We start from the raw sequence: 21,881 nt of genomic DNA, 5'->3' as shown, positions 1-21,881 counted from the left end.
TGGGCATCTCGCCAGTTAGCAGAAAGGGTTGTTTTTAGTACTTTATTCAAAGAAAGTTGGATAGTTTTAACTTCGATATTACCATATGGAATTATACTATTCCAACTTGCAACTAAGTTCTCTACTAACGGAGTTGCTTTGCTAAGGGACAGTAAATGATAACATGATGAGATGGAGATGGTGGAGTCTTTACTTATTGTGAGCCAAGGCTCTATTTTGCCTAGGGACCAGGTCCAGCCAGCCTTGTATACTAGCTCTGTAATGTAGTGTCTTATCTGTAAATAAGCATAGAAATCTTTATTTGCCAAAGTGTATTCCTCTTTCAATTGTAAAAAGGATTTGATGCATTTTCTATCTTGATCTATGAAGTAGATAACTTTGTCTAATCCATTATTATGACACCTGTTAAAGATGGTTGAGTCTAGGCCTGGTTGAAAATTCGGATTTTTAATTAGTGGAAGGTATTTGGATGCTTTAGGGTTTATTGTTAGAAGTTTAGTTAGTCTAAGCCATGCTTTAATTGGATTCAAAATAAATTTAAATTCTTTAATATTTAACGGAAGATCTTTAAGATCCATGTGTGGTAAAGCCTGTAGAGCGTAGGGTTCACATATGTTAGATTCTAGGTCGCTATTTGTAACATAATTCTTTTGGATGAGCCAGTCAACTATTATCCGGCCTAAAAAACAAAGGTTATAGAATCTTAGGTTTGGAAGAGCAAAACCTCCCATCTCTCTAGGTGCTAGTAATTTAGAGAAGGCAATCTTAGCTCTTCTCCCCTGCCAAACAAATTGTCCAATTGACGAATTTAATAACCGTAAGTCTTTCTCATACAAAATTAATGGCACATTCTGCAAAATGTAAAGCAGTTTTGGGAGCAAAACCATCTTAAATAGAGCAGTACGGCCAGAAATTGACAGGGGTAATGATTGCCATGTTTTAAGCCTTTCTTTAATATATGTTAACATTGGGGTTATGTTTATTTTATAGAGATCTTTTAAATTCAATGGGATTTTAATTCCAAGGTACTTCATATGGTCCGTTATCACTCTAAAAGGCATATCAGTTATACTGGTTTTATTTTCCCTAAGCCAAATTATCTCAGATTTTATAGGATTTACTTTGTAGCCTGAAAAAGTCCCAAATTGACAAGTAATATGCAAAAGCTTAGGAATGTTTTTTGCTGTATTGGAGAGATATATGAGTAAATCATCTGCATATAGTCCAATTTTTATTTCATGATTTTGAATTTTTATACCTTCTATTGAAGATCTAATCTTGATTGCTAATGGTTCTATGGCTAAATCGAATAGGAGCAGGGAGAGAGGACAGCCCTGACGAGTGCCCCTCTGCAAAGCAATTGGGGAAGAGATCTCACTATTAATAATCAGATTTGTAAAAGAATGAATGTACAGGTTTTCTACGAACTTTGGGAAATTCCCCTTGATCCCAAACTTAGTTAGGGAAAAGATTAGGTGTTTATGAGCTACTAAATCAAACGCTTTTTCCGCGTCAATTGATACAATGGCCATGTCAGGAGGGTCCACTCTCCCCGCCCCTTGTGGGGGTGTTTTTTGTATATATTCCATTGTGACTAATAATTCTCTAATTTTGGCTGAGGAATTACGATTGTTGATGAAGCCTGCTTGGTCCGGATGGATCACCAAAGTTAGGATAGATTGAAGTCTCTTCGCTAGGACAGATGCAATAATCTTGTAATCCGAGTTTAACAATGCAATAGGTCTATAAGACCCCTTGCATGTGGGGTCCTTCCCTTCTTTCAAGATCAAGGTAGTAAATGAAGACGCGAAGGAAGGCGTAACCGGCTTATGTTCGATAAAGATGTCGTTATAAAGATTGGCTAAATATGGCGTTATCTCTGACATTAAAATTTTGTAAAACTCATTCGGTAATCCATCCGGACCCGCCGCTTTGTTTAAAGGGAGTTTGGTAACCACTGCTACAATTTCTTCTAAAGAGATCGGTGCATTAAGGCAAGCGATCTCCTCAATTGAGGCCGTAGGAAAATTAATTTTACTACAGAATTCCATTGCTCTATTTATATCACATTCTGTAGTAGCATAAAGTTGTTGAAAATATTGATAAAATACTCTAGATATATCTTCTGTCTTAGTTAGAAATTTCCCATTCTGTTGAAGCCTGTCAATATTAGGTTTTTTATTTTCATTCTTGATTAATCTATTTAACATTTTACCTGACTTATTGCCAAATTTATATAATTTGGCTTGTAGCTTAAGATCATTATTAGTTTCCTGCATTAAATAAAAGGTATCTCTTGTATCTTTAGCCCGTATATATCTAGCCCAATTTACAGGAGTTCCCTCCAATAAGTAGGAATTATAGGAATTAATAAGAGAGCTACAGACTTCCTTCTCTCTTATTTTCCTTTTCTTATTCTGGATAGCAGAGTATGCAAAAATTTCCCCTCTGAGGACTGCCTTGGCAGTTTCCCAGAAGATATCAGAACGTTTAACATAGTTATTGTTAACCCCTTAAGGACCAGCGACGTACCCTGTATGTCGCTGGCCTTTTTTTGGGACTTGATTGTTTTATAGCGTGGTCTTGCCACCAGCGTTGAGACTGCTCTATTCCACAAAGCCTGCTGGAGGGAGGGCATTAAAAGCATGTTCTTGCTATATTTGTGCTATTATGTCCTGGAAAAAACCCTTAACGACCAGTGATATACAGGGTACATTGTGGTCATTAAGGGGTTAAACTGAAGATACTCCCTAAATTTATTCTTAAGACACTCTTTAAATTTAAAGTCATTATAAAGATAATAAGGAAAGAAAAAACGCCGATTCTTTGGCCTATCATATATGAAATTAAATTCTAGTGTGATGGGCCCATGGTCTGACAGAAAAATAGGCATTATCTCTGATTTAACCCTTGCAGGACTCAGATGATCTCCAATTAAAAATAGGTCAATCCTGGACAAGGTTTTGTGTGCTTTGGATAAACAAGTGAAATCTTGGATGTCAGGATTCTTGACATCTCCAGATATCACGTAGGGAGAGTACCGGTTTGATTTTTTTAATTATTTTAAAGTCAAGGTTATCTTTCTTTTGTTTCAGGCATTTAGTGTTTTTCCTCAGTCTGTCAATGGGACATTTGGGAGCCATATTGAAGTCCCCCCCCCATGATTAAATGCCCTTCCGATCTTAGAAGGAGTTTTGCCTGCACTTTGTCCCAGAATTCAGGATCGCTCTTATTGGGGCCATAGATGTTGCAAATTGTATATTTTGTCTGATCTATTTTCACTTTAACCAGGATGTACCTCCCCCCGGGATCCGCCTCAGAGTCCAAAATCTCCACCTGAAGTTTTTTGCCTATAAGTATTGCTACTCCTCTCTTCTTTCCTACGCTCGGGGCTATAAGCACTTCTCTTACCCATGATGTTTTTAATTTTAACGATTCTTCCTGATCTAGATGTGTTTCCTGTAATAGACCAACATCTGTCTTCGCTTTGCGGAGATGTGATAAAATTGCTTTACGTTTGATGGGAGATGAGATTCCCCCTACGTTCCATGATATAATTTTAAACTTTTGTGTCATTTTTCACTATTACGTGGGGGGAGGAAAGAGAGAGAAAAAAAAAAAAAAAAAAAAGGGGGGGGGGGGGGAGGTGGGACCGGGGGGGAGGGGTGGAGGGGAGACCCAATTCCCCCAAAAATACTATCGTCATACACCTGTTTCCATACACTAAAAAGAACAAAAAAATCATCCCAAATCTTATAAACAGGCCAATATTCATAGCTTGGCCTTTACCATAACCTGTTTCCATTTTAGTACATAACAAAATATGATAACAAGACAACTCTATCTATATTCAAAAACTCGTCCCCTAATTCTAACCATTAAGGGATTTATAAAGGTTTTCAGCTACTTGAACATCTTCTGTAATATGTGTTATTCCGTTTAGTACTACTTTTAATTTTGATGGGTAGATCAGGGTCGACCTATGACCCTGTTGTATACATTTTAAACAAATCGGGGCTAGCTCTTGTCTTTTTAAGGCAGTATCTGCCGAAAAATCTTGGAAAATCATAATTTTATTTCCTTCTATCATAATCGGTTGATTTTTCCGCGAATACTGCAGCAATAGATCCTTATCTTTATAATTAAGTAGCCTAGCTATTACCGGACGGTTTCTGCTACTGCCATTTCCATCTGATCTTGGGGGGCCTATTCTGTGGGCTCGTTCCACAATGATCGGTGGGTGAGAAGGGGGGATCTTTAAAGCTTTAGTAAGAGTATCGGATATGAAAGAATCAAGATTTTCAAATTGTTTATTTTCAGGGAGACCAATTATTCTAAGATTGTTCCGTCGTGAACGGTTTTCCAGGTCTTCTAGTCTATCCATAATTTTTTGTAGTTTTTTATCAGAGTTTTCAATCCTAGAACTATGGGTAGTTGTTTGATCTTCCAAATCCGATACTCTTTGCTCCATTTCTTGGAGTCTATTCGAAAATTGCCTCACCTCTTGTGTTAAAGAGGAAATATCCTGCTTAATCTCGGATTTGAGGGTTTCAAACTTAGGGGCTAATGCTTCAGCGATGTTAGTCACTAAGGCCTGCATATTGAGATTATCTGATATATTTGTTAGGGGACCAGGGTTTGATTGTTCAGTACCTGATTCTACTATGTTCTTAAGCTTCTTATCTCTGTGCCTTCCCGTCATATTTGGGGAGGGATGTTTTGGGGGGTTGGAAAGATATTTATCCATGTGCCGCGGGATGTGAATTATAAGTGCTCAGAGGGGGGGGAAATAGGGAAGGGGGAAAGTGAGAGAGGGGGGAAGGGGGTGGGTGAGTGGTAGTGGTGAAGCGGTTATTAATGAAAGAGTAATAATGTGCTAGTGGTTTAAAAATGAATTGTGAGGGGGCAGCAAGGCCCAGAGTGTGGGAGAAAATTAAATTAAAGTGATTTGTAGTGAATAATTAAATTAGTGATTATGTGAGGAGGTGAGGTAGTGTAAATCAGGACCAAGTGAGTTTATTGCGGCAACAGGGATATTACTTTCTCAGCTCCTCTGATTCTAGCCTAAATTTCTATTATCAGCTTCTTCGATTTAACCTTACCCTATGTTTATGTAAAATTAATTGTAAGTGCAACACTCAGAGATATAGACAGGACCTTTCTTATATAGATGCTAATACTTATAGTAAGAGATTAAGCCAATTTACCCTAAGAGCATTGATTTGGATGTATTACCTTCACATATGTTAACATTTCAACAATCTTATACATTACTTCAGTGCTTAAAGATATAACAATACACAAAAGTCAAAGGGATAGATGAAAACCAGAACTTAACCTCTGTTCTGGCTTAATAATACTTGTAACTTAACCTCCCTTTTCCAGCCTCTCTCCTCCCCTCAAAAAGAGGGAAAGAAAAAAAGGAAAAGAAGAGGAACAAAAAGAAAGATATAAAGAAAAAAGTAAAAAACAGCAGCTTTACATCTATCCTAGTACTTTACAAAGTCATTGGAGTGTGAGGAAAACTAGATTATCTATTCATCTTTTCACATCAATCCGTCTTCAGTGTATTAATTTTCCCCTTATTTCCATATAGCTTCCTTGATCCTTCCATCTGTTTTAAAACAGTTCTAGTAAACTTTCTTTATTCTCCCCTTCCAATGCAACCTTGTGTAGTGAAAATTTCCCAATTGAGAATAAAATGTTCGCAGTTTTAAAGTCTGGCTACATGTTCCCCAGTGTTCACCTTTTATGTTTAGTGTAGTCTTCGGCGAATAGCCGGCTTGGTTCTGCAACTTACCCTCTCCTCCGCTACCCCGGCGTCCCACTTAAGACAAACAGCAAAGATCCGGAAAAAGACAGTAACGGGAGGCACTCTGAATACCTCTTTCTGGACAACCCGGTGTCCTCTGATGCCTTCTGGGAGAGATCTATCCCTCACCCCCTCTCACGCAGCACCAGTGGGAGAGGGGGGGGAAAAGTTGCGAAGAAAAGCTGCGGCAATCGATGTCAGGGCCTGCGCTGTGCTCAGCGTCCAGTGGACCTCTCACTGCCTCCTCCTGCGCAGCCTCGGTGGGGGAGGGGGCAATCCGGTCGCTGCAAGTCGGATAGGGCAGCAACACCCCCTTCAGCGGACCGCCAGTCCTCCGTCCTCAGGAAGACGACAGTAAATGTAGCCGGTATGCTATTGCACTCGGGATGGGTGCGGAGGGAGGGCAAACTCTTGGCTTCCAGCTCAGTGTTGGCAGATCAATTTTGCAATGACAGGAAAACAAACGGGGTTCAGGTATCAGGGGCTATTTTCCTTGGATCTTTTCTTCTTCCAATTAGGCTTGTTGCCTAATAGCCCCAGAAGGGAGAGAATATTTCCCATAAGATTTTACTTTTAGTAGTACGTTTGAAGACAGGTTATATGACTGTTCCTACATCCAGGCAGTAGGATGGATTTCCACTGCACGGCACCGGAGGTGATGTTAAACCTATCCAGGTAGCTACGCCAGGTAGTGGGGAGGCGCGAAATTCCAACCGCCAGGTGCTGTGAGACTGTAGGAGGAAGCTCAGCAATAACAGCCTTGCTCCTCCTCCACCAGATGCCCCTAACCTGTGTTTTTTAATGACATATTGACAGATGTCCCATCCTCTGTATGGGCATCTTCAAAACTTGACGTTGGTTTAGTTCAGTGTACCCCATATAAAGCCAGATTAAAACCTAATACTACTCCAGTGTTTATTAAACAATATCCATTGTCTAGAGAAAAGAAAGAAGGGATAAGACCCATGATAGAGGAATTCCTTAAACAAGGAATCCTCCGTCCAGTAGTTTCTCCCTATAATACCCCCATAAATTCGATCCCAAAGAAAGACAATGAATATAGGTTAGTACAAGACCTAAGGGCAATTAATGAAATAGTAATCCCAATTGCCCCAATAGTCCCAGATGTTACAACCTTACTCACAGCCATTCCACATGATGCCTGTATATTTACAGTCATTGATTTAGCTAACACATTTTTTTCAGTCCGATTGGACCCTGAGACAGAGCTACTTATGGCTTTTTATTATGATGTGCGTCAGCTTACCTGGACACTCCTCCCTCAAGGCTATGTGGCCTCACCTGCGGTCTACTCGCTGGTGCTCCAACGTACCTTGCGGTCATGGACTCCCAGCCAAGGTTCCGTCCTCCTTCAGTACGTCGATGACCTACTGTTGTGTAGTCCTAACCAGGAGGCAAATACAGTAGATACAATAAGTCTGTTAAAACACCTTGCTGCTGAAGGTCATAAAATAGCAAAACATAAGCTACAAGTAGGAGTGACAAAAGTGGATTACCTTGGTTTTGTGCTTTCCCAAGGCCACCGGTCCATTAGTCCCAAACAAATCCAAGCGATTCAACAGATCCCAAAGCCAGTTACTAGAAAGGACATGCTCACCTTTCTAGGTATGATTAATTATTGCAGACAATGGATTCCTGAGTGCTCCCATCATGATTCCATTCTAAGGCAAGCCACAAAAGGGGATATCCCTGAACATATACAATGAACCACAGACATGACTAAATCCTACATAGCTCTGAAGACTAGCATTATTAGTGCCCCTGCTTTAGGACTACCTGATTATTGTAAACCATTTCACTTGTATGTGAGGGACAATTGTAAAACCATGGCTGCTGTCTGTGCCCAAGAGCATGGTGGAGGCAATATGCGTCCCGTAGCTTTCTTTTCCAAAGTAGTTCCAATACTGGTACAAGGGATGCCGGCGTGTCTCCGAGCATTGGCGGCTTGCGCCATGGCTGTAGAGATGGTTGAAACAATCACATTAGGCCATCCAATAGTACTACACACTAGTCACCAAGTTTTACATCTTGTAAAAAATGTCACTACCCAACACATGACTTCTCAAAGACTTTCTGGTTATGAATGTATATTACTGAATAATACAAATCTGACTATTAAATATAGTAGTGTATCCTCAGGGCCAACTCAAATACTTAGTGCCTTACTTACAGGATCACCAGACTTTCCAACAGACCATGACTGTATAGAGGTAATACACCACATTACAACACCAAGACCTGACTTGATGGATAAACCTTTTGACCATGCTGATAATGTGTTTGTTGATGGTTCTTGTTCCCGACCTAGTGATGGTATTTATAAGACAGGCTATGCCGTTGTGCAACTACCAGACATTGTTCTAGATGCAGGCCCCATTCCTTATCCTTCTGCACAAGCTGCAGAATTAATAGCACTCACAAAAGCATGTAAATTGTTTGAAAATAAATCTGTTAACGTTTACACTGACTCTCGCTATGCTTTTGGGGTTGTGCACGATTTTGGTATGATATGGAAACAACGTGGTTTTGTTTCAGCAGATGGCAAGACCATCTCTCATACAGACCTCATTAATGACCTTTTAGAGGCCATACAACTCCCAAAGGACATAGCGTTCATACATTGCCGTGCACATACATACAAGTCTGACCCTATTTCCTTGGGTAATGCGCTTGCAGATAAAATTGCTAAAGAGGCTGCTTATGTTTCTCATACACCCGGATCTACCATCCGTATGTATGCTGTTTTAGCCCCACCTTCATGTCCTACAGACCATATGCTTCTTGAACTCCAGGGACATGCCACTCCTAGTGACATATCTTTCTGGACTACGAATGGGTTAACTTTAGATGAGAATGGTTTGTTTTCTAAAGAGGGGAAGGTAGGCATACCGGAAGGCAGTGCGCCACTCTTTATAGCACAAGCCCATGGTGTTGGACACCTAGGTATAAAACCAACAACTAACTTGTTGAAGCAATCTTTCTACATTAGAGGTATAGGTGATCATTGCAAGGCATATATTAATAGATGTGTATATTGCTTACAGACCAATGCAACCATTCCCAATAAAGCCCAGCATGACCACTTACCCCCACCTACAGCCCCATTCACACATCTATAAATTGATTTTACACATATTCCAAAAACTGGCACTAAACAATTATATCTGCTTGTAATAGTTGACCAATTTTCTAAGTGACCAGAAGCTTTTGTTACCCAGAGGGAAGATGCAAAAACAGTCGCTAAAATTTTAGCCACTGAAATAATTCCCAGATTTGGTTGTCCGCTTCAGATTAATTCTGATAACGGTCCAGAGTTCATTAGTAAAATCACACATGAGTTAGTAGAATGGTTACAGATTAATTGGAACTTTCACATTCCCTACCATCCTCAAAGCTCAGGGATTGTAGAAAGAATGAATCGCAATATCAAGGAAAAACTTTTAAAGGCAACAGCAGGTACATGGGTTAAATGGCAAAACTATTTACCTGCGATTTTAGCAGAAATCAGAATGACCCCAAATAGGACAACCAGGTTGTCTCCATTTGAGGTCCTAATGGGTAGATCATTCCCGACCCCATGGGTAAAAGGCCCACTTATCATTAAAAATGGTGATTTAGATTGTATTAAGGAACTATATGTAAAACAATTGATTGATAAATTGAATGGCATCTATGGTGATGTGTCTTCCCGTTTACCTCTTCCCTCACAGGAACCAACCCATCCTTTCAAGCCTGGAGATCTGGTCTGCATTCGCCAGCTGAATAAAGCAAAGAAAGGAGGTTTCCCGTTCAGCAAGTCAGTCACTGTGATCGCTGTAACCAGGACTGCCGTACTGACTGACGACAAGGACATCTGGATACACGCTTCACGAGTGAAAATCTGTCCAAAGAGAGGAGAAGCGGGTGACAAGCTATCGGTCACCCCTCACAAAGGAGAAGTGGGTGATAAGGTATCGATCACTCCTCACAAAGACCAGGATGACGATCTCAATCATGGATCCAAGACATTCCTGCAAGATCTTCCTTTTCCTAATGGGGATATTGATCTTTGTGTATATCCCAATAGTATTAATAACGGCATGTTATTACTCACCTGAAGATGCTGAACACTTTACACTTATTTGTTTACTATTATTAACATTGTTTAACTGTTACATGTCTTGTACTTTACGAAAGAAAATATCAGGTATGATACAAGATGCAGAAAAAGTTCAACTGCAAAATTTAATTAGAGGTAGACCCAGATAGTTTATATTGTAGGAACATTACAGGTTATGTGATCACGATGTGATCAAAGAGGGGAATGATGGGTATATATGTGTGTATGTATATATATATGTGTCTATGTATATATATATGTGTATATGTATGTATATATATATATATATATATGTATATATATATTATATATAATATGTTATATGGGTAATTTGAATCTCACATATTAAGCATATTGAGGGTAGCCTTAAATCTAGTATCAAATGTTTATAATGCAGCACACAGTATCACAATCTCAATGCAGCATTACACAAGTTTCTTTTGTATAAGTTGTAACATATGGTTCTAATATAAGATCCTCTCTACAAATGGTTATATGGGCATATTCTGTTATGTGCTATAACAACATTCTTATTTCCTGTGGGCCCCTTATGCAGATGTGAAGTTAACTACGTTTTTTATATATTTCCTGTGACCTCATGTATGACGTATACATCAGTATAAAGTCTTTGTGTGTTCTTCAATAAAGGGGACTCTTGTGAAAACACTCAGTTGCATGTGTGTGTGATTTCAGTGGTCACCCCAGGGCCCTGAAGAAAACGTGTGCCGCACCCTTATCAGCCAGAGCAGAGCTAAGAAACAAAAGAAGTAACCCTACATGAACAACCTGTGGTATGCCATTTCGTTGTTATGAAACATAATGTGGCAGATCTTAAATATATGATTATTGACTATATACCTCCCCACTATCGGGAGGGGGGGGATAGGGACAAGAATCTGTTGGAGTGTGAGGCCAAATAGATTTTCTCCATGGGCACATTGGTGCTGAGGAGGTTGAATACCAATCTGGACTGGCACTGCTTCATTTAAGAGTTTAGCTGATATGATCAATTGTGGATCTGGTTCCTTGTAGGTTGTTCCTGTGTATTAATCTTGCTCTATTTAGGGTTTAGTATTATTATCGATTGTATCCAGTATTATTCCATCAATCTAATATATATAGCATTATGTTATATAATTTGTATTCAATATTGTGCCATCAATCCATTTTATTACATTAGGCTATTAATAATTTATTGCCCTAATATTTTGCCTTTTACAATTGCCAATGTTTTGGGCAATATCATCATTTATTGGCATGCTGTGGTAATGGATTGTTTTTAGGCAATGAGTAAGCACATATACTAAAAGTATACACTGGGGGTATTTTATTTAACATACCATTGATAGCCAAGGTGGTATTGTTGCATGTGAATTTATTGATAGACTCAGTGAATCGTTAAGGCTTGATATATTTTATTCCTCTTAAGCTGGTAAATATAGAGTATTTGCAGAGAAACTTGGTTTTTAATGTTATATATATTGTTTTTAGCTTGCCAGTGTTCTAGCAGATCAGGCAATTATTCAGATTAGCCAATTATGTCACTTCTGGTGCTGTGGAATCAGCTGTCTGAACACAAATTCACTCACTGCCCATGCGCTCCACTGTGTCACCCCATTCCAAATTGCTGCATATATATATATATATATATATATATATATATATGCTGGACTGTAATTTCCCCATCTTCACTATTTTTTTGCCTCCACCTGGGTGGAAAACCTCATTCCCCGAGGTTCACTTGGGGTGGATGCCAGAACATCGGGGGGGAACCCCCCAGACGGAGGCAAAAAAAAAAGTTATATGGGGGAATTACAGTGCAGTGTATAAATGTCTGGTTAACAAGCAGTTCCGTTGTTGAGATTTGCTATACCTGTGGTGGAGCGCATGCACAGTGACTGAATTTGTGGTCAGAATTAGCTGATCTAATAGACGTGCGGCGAATAGAATGCGTTGATGCAATGGACCGCATGCGCAGTGAGTGAATTTGTTGTCAGACAGCTGATTTCACGTCACCAGAAATTACATTATTGGCTAATATGATAAATTGGCTGATCTGTCCGAACGGGTCACGGCATTGGGTAGCTATGGTAATTGGTGATTCCTGATCAGATCACGTGACATCGGATGTCATGTCCAATGTAAAAATAAAAAGTATTTGCAGGGAGCTCCAAAATTTCATGCGACAATGGAAGCTTCAGGGATGCCTTCGGCACCAGCGAACAGGGATTCTGAGAGAACACATATAAAGGGTGAGTTTTGTGTATTGGATTTATGTCTAATGATTGGGGTTACCCCCGAAAAGTCACATTATTTGAATTTATGTGAATAAGACCCGGTGAGTGCCTTCTGTACTTTAGGCTATATGTATATATTTATTATATATGTGTGTTTATTGTCTATTTCAATTTATTGTCCCACCTGGACAAATTTCTGTGGATGCCCATGTATGTGTTTATATGTGTATTTAGGTGTACATCTTTATGTGCACACATATATACAAAAATATACACATATATACACACTTTTGAACCCTTCCCAAACACCTTGACAAATAAAAATATTTCATTTTCAACCTCTGATTTATATGTGGACACCTATGATTGTGGGATTACTGATTGTAACATCCAACTATGTGTTAAGCCTGCTTGATTGCCCCATCTGTTGGGGATTCTCTCAATAATAGAGTAACTTTGTAGGGAAAGTCTCCCCAGTAGAATGTCCATGAATTAACCATTTAGTATCTGATCTATGATTAATAGATGTTGTTTTGAGAGGTATTTTAAATGACAACTGCAATGTTTGGAACAAAGTGTCTCTGAGTTTTTAAGTAGTTTTTAACCATTTATTGGTGACAGGTTTGAATTTTTTTTTTATAGGTAAAGAATAATATTTTTATTTCTCTTAAAACTATGTGTCACGCTTGATGTCGGGTTTGTAGAATGAAGCTCATTTTCAAGGACTGATTAGCCAGGTAGGCTTAAATAGTCTGTTGGTAAATTGCCAACAGATGGCAGGAGGGGGAGCCAGAGAGCCTGAGAGAGAAAGCAGAAAGTGCTCACAACTAAAGCCCCTCTGGTGGTTCAGGGGAAAGTAACTGGGATACAACATGGAAGACCTGAGTTCAAGATTTGATGGGAGCATGACACAATCTGAGTTTTGACATTTGGAGATTGTAGTAAGTGAGTGCCAGAAGGTTGCTTTATTTTTCTCTTTTTTTAAGTACATTCTTTAAAAGGGACATTAAACTTTCATAAGTCAGATAGAACATGCAATTTTAAACAACTTTCTAATTTACTTCAATTAACAAAATGTGCAGTCTTTTTAAATTTACACGTTTTGAGTCATCAGCCCCTACTGAGCATGTGCAAGAATTCACAGAATAAGCGTATATGCATTTGTGATTGGCTGTTGGGTACCACATGATACAGGAGGAGTGGAAATAGACATAAATTTGAAATTTGTCAGAAAAAATAAACTCTACTAGACATTTGATGTTCAGACTAAGGGGCCAATTTATCAAGTGTCTGGCAGACATGATCCGCTGTAGATATCATGTTCGATACGCTGTCGGCATTTAACATTGCACAAGCAGTTCTGGTGTACTGCTTGTGCAATGCTGCCCCTTGCAGGTTCGCGGCCAATCGTGTCAATCAACCCGATCGTATGAAATAGGGTGGATTGATGTCCACAGCCTCAGAGGCAGCAGACGAGTTAAGGAGCAGCAGCCTTAAGACCACTGCTTCTTAACTCCTGTTTCCGGCAAGCCTAAAGGCTCGCTCGGATACAAGGGGGTATACAGCCCCATTCGGGCCGTGATAAATCGGCCCATAAGTGCTATTGCATTGTCTTGTTATCATGCATGTGTTGGTTATGCAAATCTATTGTATTTACTTGTCCTTTAAGTGGGTCAGTCCGAAAAAAAAACCCAAAGACAGATCAGTCTGAATATGACACACCTAGAATATTTTAAAGAATGGATGACAGAATGGCACATACAGGAAATGTCATATTATAAAGTCTGCAGGAAAGAACATTAAAGTAGCAGCAGAAAGCACATGTATGGCAGCAAATGCAAGAAGCATGACAAGAAGCTTTTAAAAAAGCACAAGTGAAATATACGTCAGGCGTTTCAATGCAGCTAAACCTATGTTCTGAATAATACATAATAGAGTGAATTAGCTATTAATTGAAATTTATATTGATTCTCTTATTTATTTATTTATTTAATGAAATGTAGTATGGGGACACCCAGATATTTTTAAAGGGACAGTCAACTCCAACATTTTTATTGTTTCAAAAGATAGATAATCTCTTTATTACCCATTCCCCAGTTTTGCATAACCAACACTGTTTTTTTAATATACTTTTAACCTTTGTGATTATCTTGTATCTAAGCCTCTTTTAACAGACCCCTGATCACATGGCTATTAATATATTATCTATTGACTTGCATTTTAGCCAATTAGTGCAGTGTCATCCACAACTCCACAGGATGGAGCACATTGTTGTCTATATGGTTTACATGAATTAGCAGTGTCTTGTTGTGAAAAGCTAATAAAAAAAGCATGTTATAAGAGGTCGTCTGTAGTGGTTTAGAAACAGGCAGAAATGTAGAGGTTTAAATGTTATAAAGTATATTAATGCAACAATGTTGGTTGTGCAAAGCTGGGGAATGGGTAGTAAAGGCATTATCTATCTTTTTTAAAAATGACAATTTTGGTGTTTTGTCCATGCTCATTCCCATTTGATCCTTCGGGGTTAATAGCCATCTATTAGCGTTATTATAGGGATCTTTTTGTATCGCTGTACTTGCACCAATGGGGATAGTCACCCATTGTGTACTGATCTCATGTATTATTTGTGTTTGATAGTATATATTGTATTTACCTCTTTATTCATACTACATAGGAAGCTGCCTGTTATTATAACCTTTTTACTTGTGCTTTATTTGTTCCCATTCTCTTTTTAATTGTTAATATTAAATGTCAAGATGTATTCCCTGAACCACAGTATAGATTGGGGCTTTGATACTTAAATGAATAAGGAGTTTGCCTTAGGAATGTTTCTTTTTTTCTTGTTACTTTGTAGACAGATAAAATACACCCAAGGGTTTTATCTTTTAAGGGAATTTAGCACTGTTATAGCCAAACCTCTCAATTTTCAAGACTAATTATCCTCAGGCATAGCACCCTAGGACTGGCATAAAGCTAATATAGGAAGCTATAGACGATTAGAGATTATTGTACAAAATTAAGGGACTGGAAAGAGCTGAAAAAAGTTAGCTCTTGGACAAATAACTGGATAATAAACAGGGAGCAACGAATAGCAGTAAATGTATAATACTCATATTGGACAAATGTAAGTCTTTTTAATATTTTTATTAATGACTTGGAGCAAGGATTAAATTGCAAAATCTCTTTTGCTGATGATAAAAAGATGTGAAAGGTCATTAGGTCAGTACAGGATGAAATTGTTTTGCAAGGGGATTTACAAAAATTTGAATAATGGGCTAGTAAATTGGAAATGAGATTCAATACTTGAAAATGTAAAGTTCTACATTTTGGAAGTAAAAATAAGCAGGCAACCTATTATTTGAATGACACTAGACTTAGCAAAACAGAGGAGGAAAGGTATTTGGACATGCTTAAAAATTGGTGTACAATGCAGAGCAGCAGCTTCTAAGGCTAAAAAAATACTAGCATGTATTAAAAGATATATTGATGCAAGGGAGGAAAGCATATATTAATCCCTGGTAAGACCTCACCTTGAGAATGGAGTGCAGTTCTGGAGACCAATCTCAAAAGAAGACATTGCAGAGTCAGAAAAAGTTCAGAGAAGGTCTACAAAACTAATAAGGGGAATGGAGAATTTAAACTGTGAGGAAAGGTTAGCCAAACTGGGTCTGTTTTCTCTCTAAAAAAAAAAAAAGAAAAGCAGTTTAAGAGGTGAAATGATTACTTTATATAAATATATTCAATGCCCATATACAGAGTTGACAAAAGCTCTGTTTATTCCAAGGAAATTGTTTGTGATTGGGGGTCACAATTTAGAGGGCAATTTATCAAGCTGAGGCGGACAGGGGTGCACATACCCGCCCATGTCCGCCACAGCTCGCCTCTTCCGCGTGCAATCCCGCCTCCTGCCCGCTGCTTGTTAAATATGGCATGAAGGTTCTCTTGTAAGAACCTGCAGCCTTAGTGGGTGGAAAGGCTTGCAAAGCCGTTGATAAATCGACCCCTTAATGCTGGAGGAAAGGAGATTTAATCTCCAGCAATGTAAACGTTTTTATTTTCACTCTAAGAGCAATAAAATTGTGGAACTCATTGCCTAAGGGGGCAGTGAATGCCAATACTTTAGATAGAATTTATAAATGGCCTAGATACATTGCTGTCTAGAAAGAACATTTTGGGATATGATTGTTTGTGTTAAATAGGTCACCTTGATAATGAGATTAGTTTAACCTCAATTGGAGTGTTTTATTGTAAATCAAGTAGAATCTGTATAGGTTGAATTTGATGGACTTCAGTCTTTCAACCTCATCTACTATGTTACTATGCAAATAAATATTAAGCATGTCAAAAATTCATTATTTGGAATTCATTAAAAAAAATGAATGAGGAATAAATTAATAAATTAATTAATAATAAATTATCCATAATAAAAACAATTACACCACCTGGATATCCGGACTTCAAAAACTGTAAGTGGATCATCGGGGGTTAGCATTAGGTTTTTTAAAACTATTTTTGGGTGTTTTTTTTTTTGTTTGTTTAGGGTTTGGCCTATCTTAAAAGAGCTAAATGCCCTTTAAAGGGAAATGAAAAAGAGCTGAATGCCCTTTAAAAGCAATGCCCATACAAATGCCTGTTTCAGGGCAATGGGTACCTTAGGTTTTTGTTAGAGTTAGTTTTTTTTATTTTGGGGGGTTGGTTGGGTGGGGGATTTTACTGTTGGGGGGGTCTTTGTATTTTTTTTTCAGGGAAAAGAGCTATTGGTAGTTTATTGTAGGCTTGTTTTTTTTTGGGCTATTAGATTAGGTGTAATTGTTTTTATTTTGGATAATTTCATTTGTTATTTTTCATAATTTAGTGTTTTTTATTTTTTCTAATTTAGTATTTTTCATTTTTTGTAATTTAGTATTTTATTTTTTTTGTAATTGTAGATTTAAATTTTTTTAGTAGTAGGGTAATTTATTTTATTTATTTTAATTTTAGTATAATAGTAATATTAGTTTAATATATAGTTTAAACTTAGTTTTTTTTTATTTCACAGGTAAGTTTTTATTTATTTTAAGATAGGGATATTGTAATTTTCATATAAAAAAATACTAAATTATAAAAAATAAATATATTTAATAGGAGAAGAGATAATGGTCTGGGGCTGTTTTTCAGGATTGAGCTAGGCCCCTTAGTCTCAGTGAAGGTTCACTTTATTGCTACAGGATACAAAGACATTTAAGACAACTGGGTACTTCAAACTTTGAGGCAAAAGTTTGGGGAAGGCTCTTTCCTGTTCCAGCATAAAGTGAGTCCCATGAAGACATGGTTTGACAAGTTTGGTGTGGAGAAACTTAAGAAGCCTGCACAGAGCCCTGACCTTGACCCCATTGAACACCTCTAGGATGAATTGAAGCACCAAATGCGAACCATACATCTCGTCCAACATCAGTGCCTGACCTCACTAATGTTCTTTTGGCTGAATGGGCACAAATTCCCATAGATACTCTCCAAAATCTTGTGGAAACCCTACGCAGAGGAGTTGTGGTTGTTATATCCAGAAAGGGAGGCACCTCCATATTAATGCCCATAGTCTTTGAATGGGATGTCCAAAAGGCTCATATAGGTGTGATGGTCAGATGACCACATACTTTTGGCAATATAGTGCATTCGTGTGTGTTGTATGCACATACACACACAACCATTGAGCATCTCTCTATTACAGCAAAGGGCTCTCTGAATGAGCATCATGGAGAAAAATAAATGTAATGTAACAGGTGCAACACATGGGTTGTGATGCCTCACCATATTTACACTCACATCTCAGCTGAAAGCAGCAGTAAAACATATGTTGAATCACTATGTCTACTCAATACTGTGCTTTTCTATAGAATACACTAGAGATGATAAATCATATATGTAAGGAGCATTCAAAGGGCAAGATTATCTGGCAGGGACCAATCAGAGCTGGAATCTCCACACAACTCCCCTCAGTCACTTGAAACTACTATCAACTGTTATCATGTGCATTTCAATTTTGACTATAGTGTTAATTTGGATTTCATGACAAAAACATTTAATTTAAACCACCCAAACTCCAGTACTCACACACACAGTATCCAAGAAATTCCAAACTATGTGTCCCCTGCCCTTTATTAAAGGGACATGAAACCTAATTTTTTACTTTCATGGTTCAAATAGAGCATGTGATTTTAAACAACTTTCCAATTTACTTCTATTATCTAATTTGTTTTTTTTTTCATTTGGTATCGTTTGTTGAATAGGTAGGCTCAGGAGCTGCATATTGGTGGCATATACATACTTCATGTTATTAACACTCACCCAACGCATTAAGATAGTTCCCAGTAGTGCATTGCTGCTTCTTCAACAAAGGATACTCATATAATGAAGCAAATTAGATAATAGAAGTAAATTGGAAATTTGTTCAAAATTGTATGCTCTATCTAAATCATGAAAGATTATTATTTTTTTCCTTTCCCTTTAAGTACATCATAATGACATCATCAATTACCTACTAATATCCCATATGATGTCATCAATGCTAGGAAGAAGAGAAACAGGAAATAGATTGTTGAGTACAAAGAAGGGGATAAAGTAGACATAGAATAATGAAAAGGACAAACAGAGAAGATTGAAAGAAGAGTAAGACAACAGGAGTATCGATGGAACATAAAAGGAAGTGGAGAAGAGAAGGAGCAACAAAATAAACAAGAAAAGGAGAGAGACAGAGGATGACTAAAGGGAAGAGTGGGAAGAACATAATGGAGGAGGAAAAAAAAGTAAAATAAATCAGAGGTTACTTACAGTATGTTTGCCTGATTCACAATTTCTTTGCTGCAACCATGTTGCAGCCATGATGTGCAATCTCTAGTTAACCATTTGGATAGTAATAAGGCTTGAAATGCATTACTTCACAATGTGTGGTAAGTAAAGAAGGTTATTCAGGATGTCTCCCCTCACCAGTTTTAAAATAACAAATATGTGACATTGTTGAACTGTGATGTCACGGACAGAAAAATCTCTTTATGCTTGAGATCTTGGACCACAACATTGTTGCCCCAATATTGCCATGGTTGAAATTCCAACCATTGTCTACTATTGATGTGTTAAGGAAGAATGGAAAATAAAGATATCAAAAATAGAAAGATTATGAAGTCAAAAAGGAGCCTTAGGTCCATCTAGTTTGCTCATGTTCCTATCTGAAGTGTAGGCCAAAAAGTACAGCCCTCATTTTACTGACAGTCCATTTTACAGTATTTCTCAGCTCCAATCCTCAAGAACCCCTAACAGACCAGATTTAATCTACCTCAGCACAAGTCGGTCAATCACAAAATTTAGACACTGCTTATACTGATAAAAGAAATACTTAAAGGGACATTAAATGGAAATAAAAGTGCAAAAAGAAAATGCTTTACTATGTTAGAGCATTTTGTTATTGCTTGCATTTAACTACATGTCTAACCCCTGCAAAATGTTTAAACACATAGTTAAAGTCAGCTCCAGAGTACCAATGCACTACTGGGAGTTGACCACATCTTGTGAGCCAATAACAAGATACTAACTTGTTTAGCCACATTAGTGCATTGCTGCTGTTGAGCATATGTACATATGCTTTCTGACAAAGAGAATTTTGATAACAGAAGTAAATTTTATAGTGTTGGTAAAATTAATTAGCGCTGGGGAATCTGTTGGCACTCTACAAATAACCGATAATAATAATTAACTGCTTTTTCTGAATCATAAAAGTTTATTTTCAAACTTTAAACTAAGAAGGAAATGGAAAGATTACTGGATTTTCCATCTGGAACCAGAGATGCACAGAATAGTTAACAGGCATCAGTCAGTGCAGCAAAGGGGTAAGCCTTTAACAATTTAGAGGGCAAAGCCAGAAGACCTGTCCCAAAACAGGCATCAAAGCAGAGGGATAAGGGAGGTACAGAGGTCAGAGCACAGTTCCAAAGTTCATAAACCAGTTAATCTTAGCAGAAGGGTCAGACAGGTCAGCATAATAGAGAAACGTTGCCAAGAACAAGATCAGGGTAACAGGCAAGGAACAAAAATGCTTTAGTCTCCATAGGAATAACCAAACATTGAACGTGATTCTGAGATGACCTTTTAACACCTTCGATTCAGGCTTGACACCATGAACAAGGCCAAGGTCAATTCCAAGTAAAAAGGATATAAAAATCACTAAGGCTAGCACATAGGCAAATAAAGACAGCATAATGCAGATATCAGGGTATACAGAGAGCTGGTCACACTAAGCCAACATCACTTAGTACGGCCCCCGGTTCTGACAGCAGGAGATGCTCCATTAATAGTGCGCCTCCTGACTCCAGCCAAGCACAGACACCTGGGGTGCGATCCGATAAAGATCGTAGTTTGCGGCGCAAGCGAGGGAACCCCCGCCGCCCGCAGTTTCAGCTCGCAACTCGAGCTATCCTATATACGGTGCCGTCAGAGGCTAAAGTGCCGTAAGTCTGATAAACAAGCGATGTCCAGAAATCTGCGTAAGCACAAATTTCTGGAGTCGCCAGTGACTTACGGCACTTTAGAAACTGCCGGCGCCTACAAAACCTGACTAAAGTTATAAAATCACCCGTACTGTCTAACACACCTCCCAAACATAGCCGGACACGTCTAACCCTCTATCCGCTATCCCCCCTCACTATCCTAACAATAAAAATGTATTAACCCCTAAACGGCCGCTCCTGGACCCCGCCGCCACCTAATAAAGTTATTAACCCCTAAACTGCCGCTCCCGGACCCCGCCGCCAGCTATATTAAATCTATAACCCCCTAATGTGAGCCCCTACCCCGCCGCCATCTACCTTATCTACCCCCTAAAGTGAGCCCCTACCCCGCCACCATCTACCTTACCTACCCCCTAAAGTGAGTTCCTACCCCGCCGCCATCTACCTTACCTACCCACTAAAGTGAGCCCCTACCCCGCCGCCATCTATCTTACCTACCCCCTAAAGTGAGCCCCTTACACCGCCGCCATCTATTTTAAAAATATTAACCCCTAATTTAATCCCCCTACACCGCCGCCAGCTATATTAACTATATTAACCCTAATTATATTAGGGTTAATATAGTTAATATAGTTATTATATTATATATCTTAACTATATTAACCCTAATTATATTAGGGTTAATATAGTTAATATCGTTATTATATTATATATATTAACTATATTAACCCTAATTATATTAGGGTTAATATAGTTAATATCGTTATTATATTATATATATATTAAGTATAATAACCCTAATTATATTAGGGTTAATATCGTTATTATATTATATATATATTAAGTATAATAACCCTATCTAACTCTAACATCCCTAACTAAATTCTTATTAAAATAGATCTAATTAATATTAATATTATTAATTAAAATATTCCTATTTAAATCTAAATACTTACCTATAAAATAAACCCTAAGATAGCTACAATGTAATTAATAATTACATTGTAGCTATTTTAGGGTTTATATTTATTTTACAGGTAACTTGGCATTTATTTTAACTAGGTACAATAGCTATTAAATAGTTAATAACTATTTAATAGCTACCTAGTTAAAATAATTACCAATTTACCTTTAAAATAAATCCTAACCTAAGTTACAAATACACCTACACTATCAATAAATTAAATAAACTACAAATATCTAAACTAAAATTCAATAAAATAAACTAAATTACA

The sequence above is a fragment of the Bombina bombina genome, chromosome 3, assembly GCF_027579735.1.
Source record: "Bombina bombina isolate aBomBom1 chromosome 3, aBomBom1.pri, whole genome shotgun sequence".
Classification (NCBI taxonomy): domain Eukaryota; kingdom Metazoa; phylum Chordata; class Amphibia; order Anura; family Bombinatoridae; genus Bombina; species Bombina bombina.
This window is presented reverse-complemented; position numbering follows the sequence as displayed.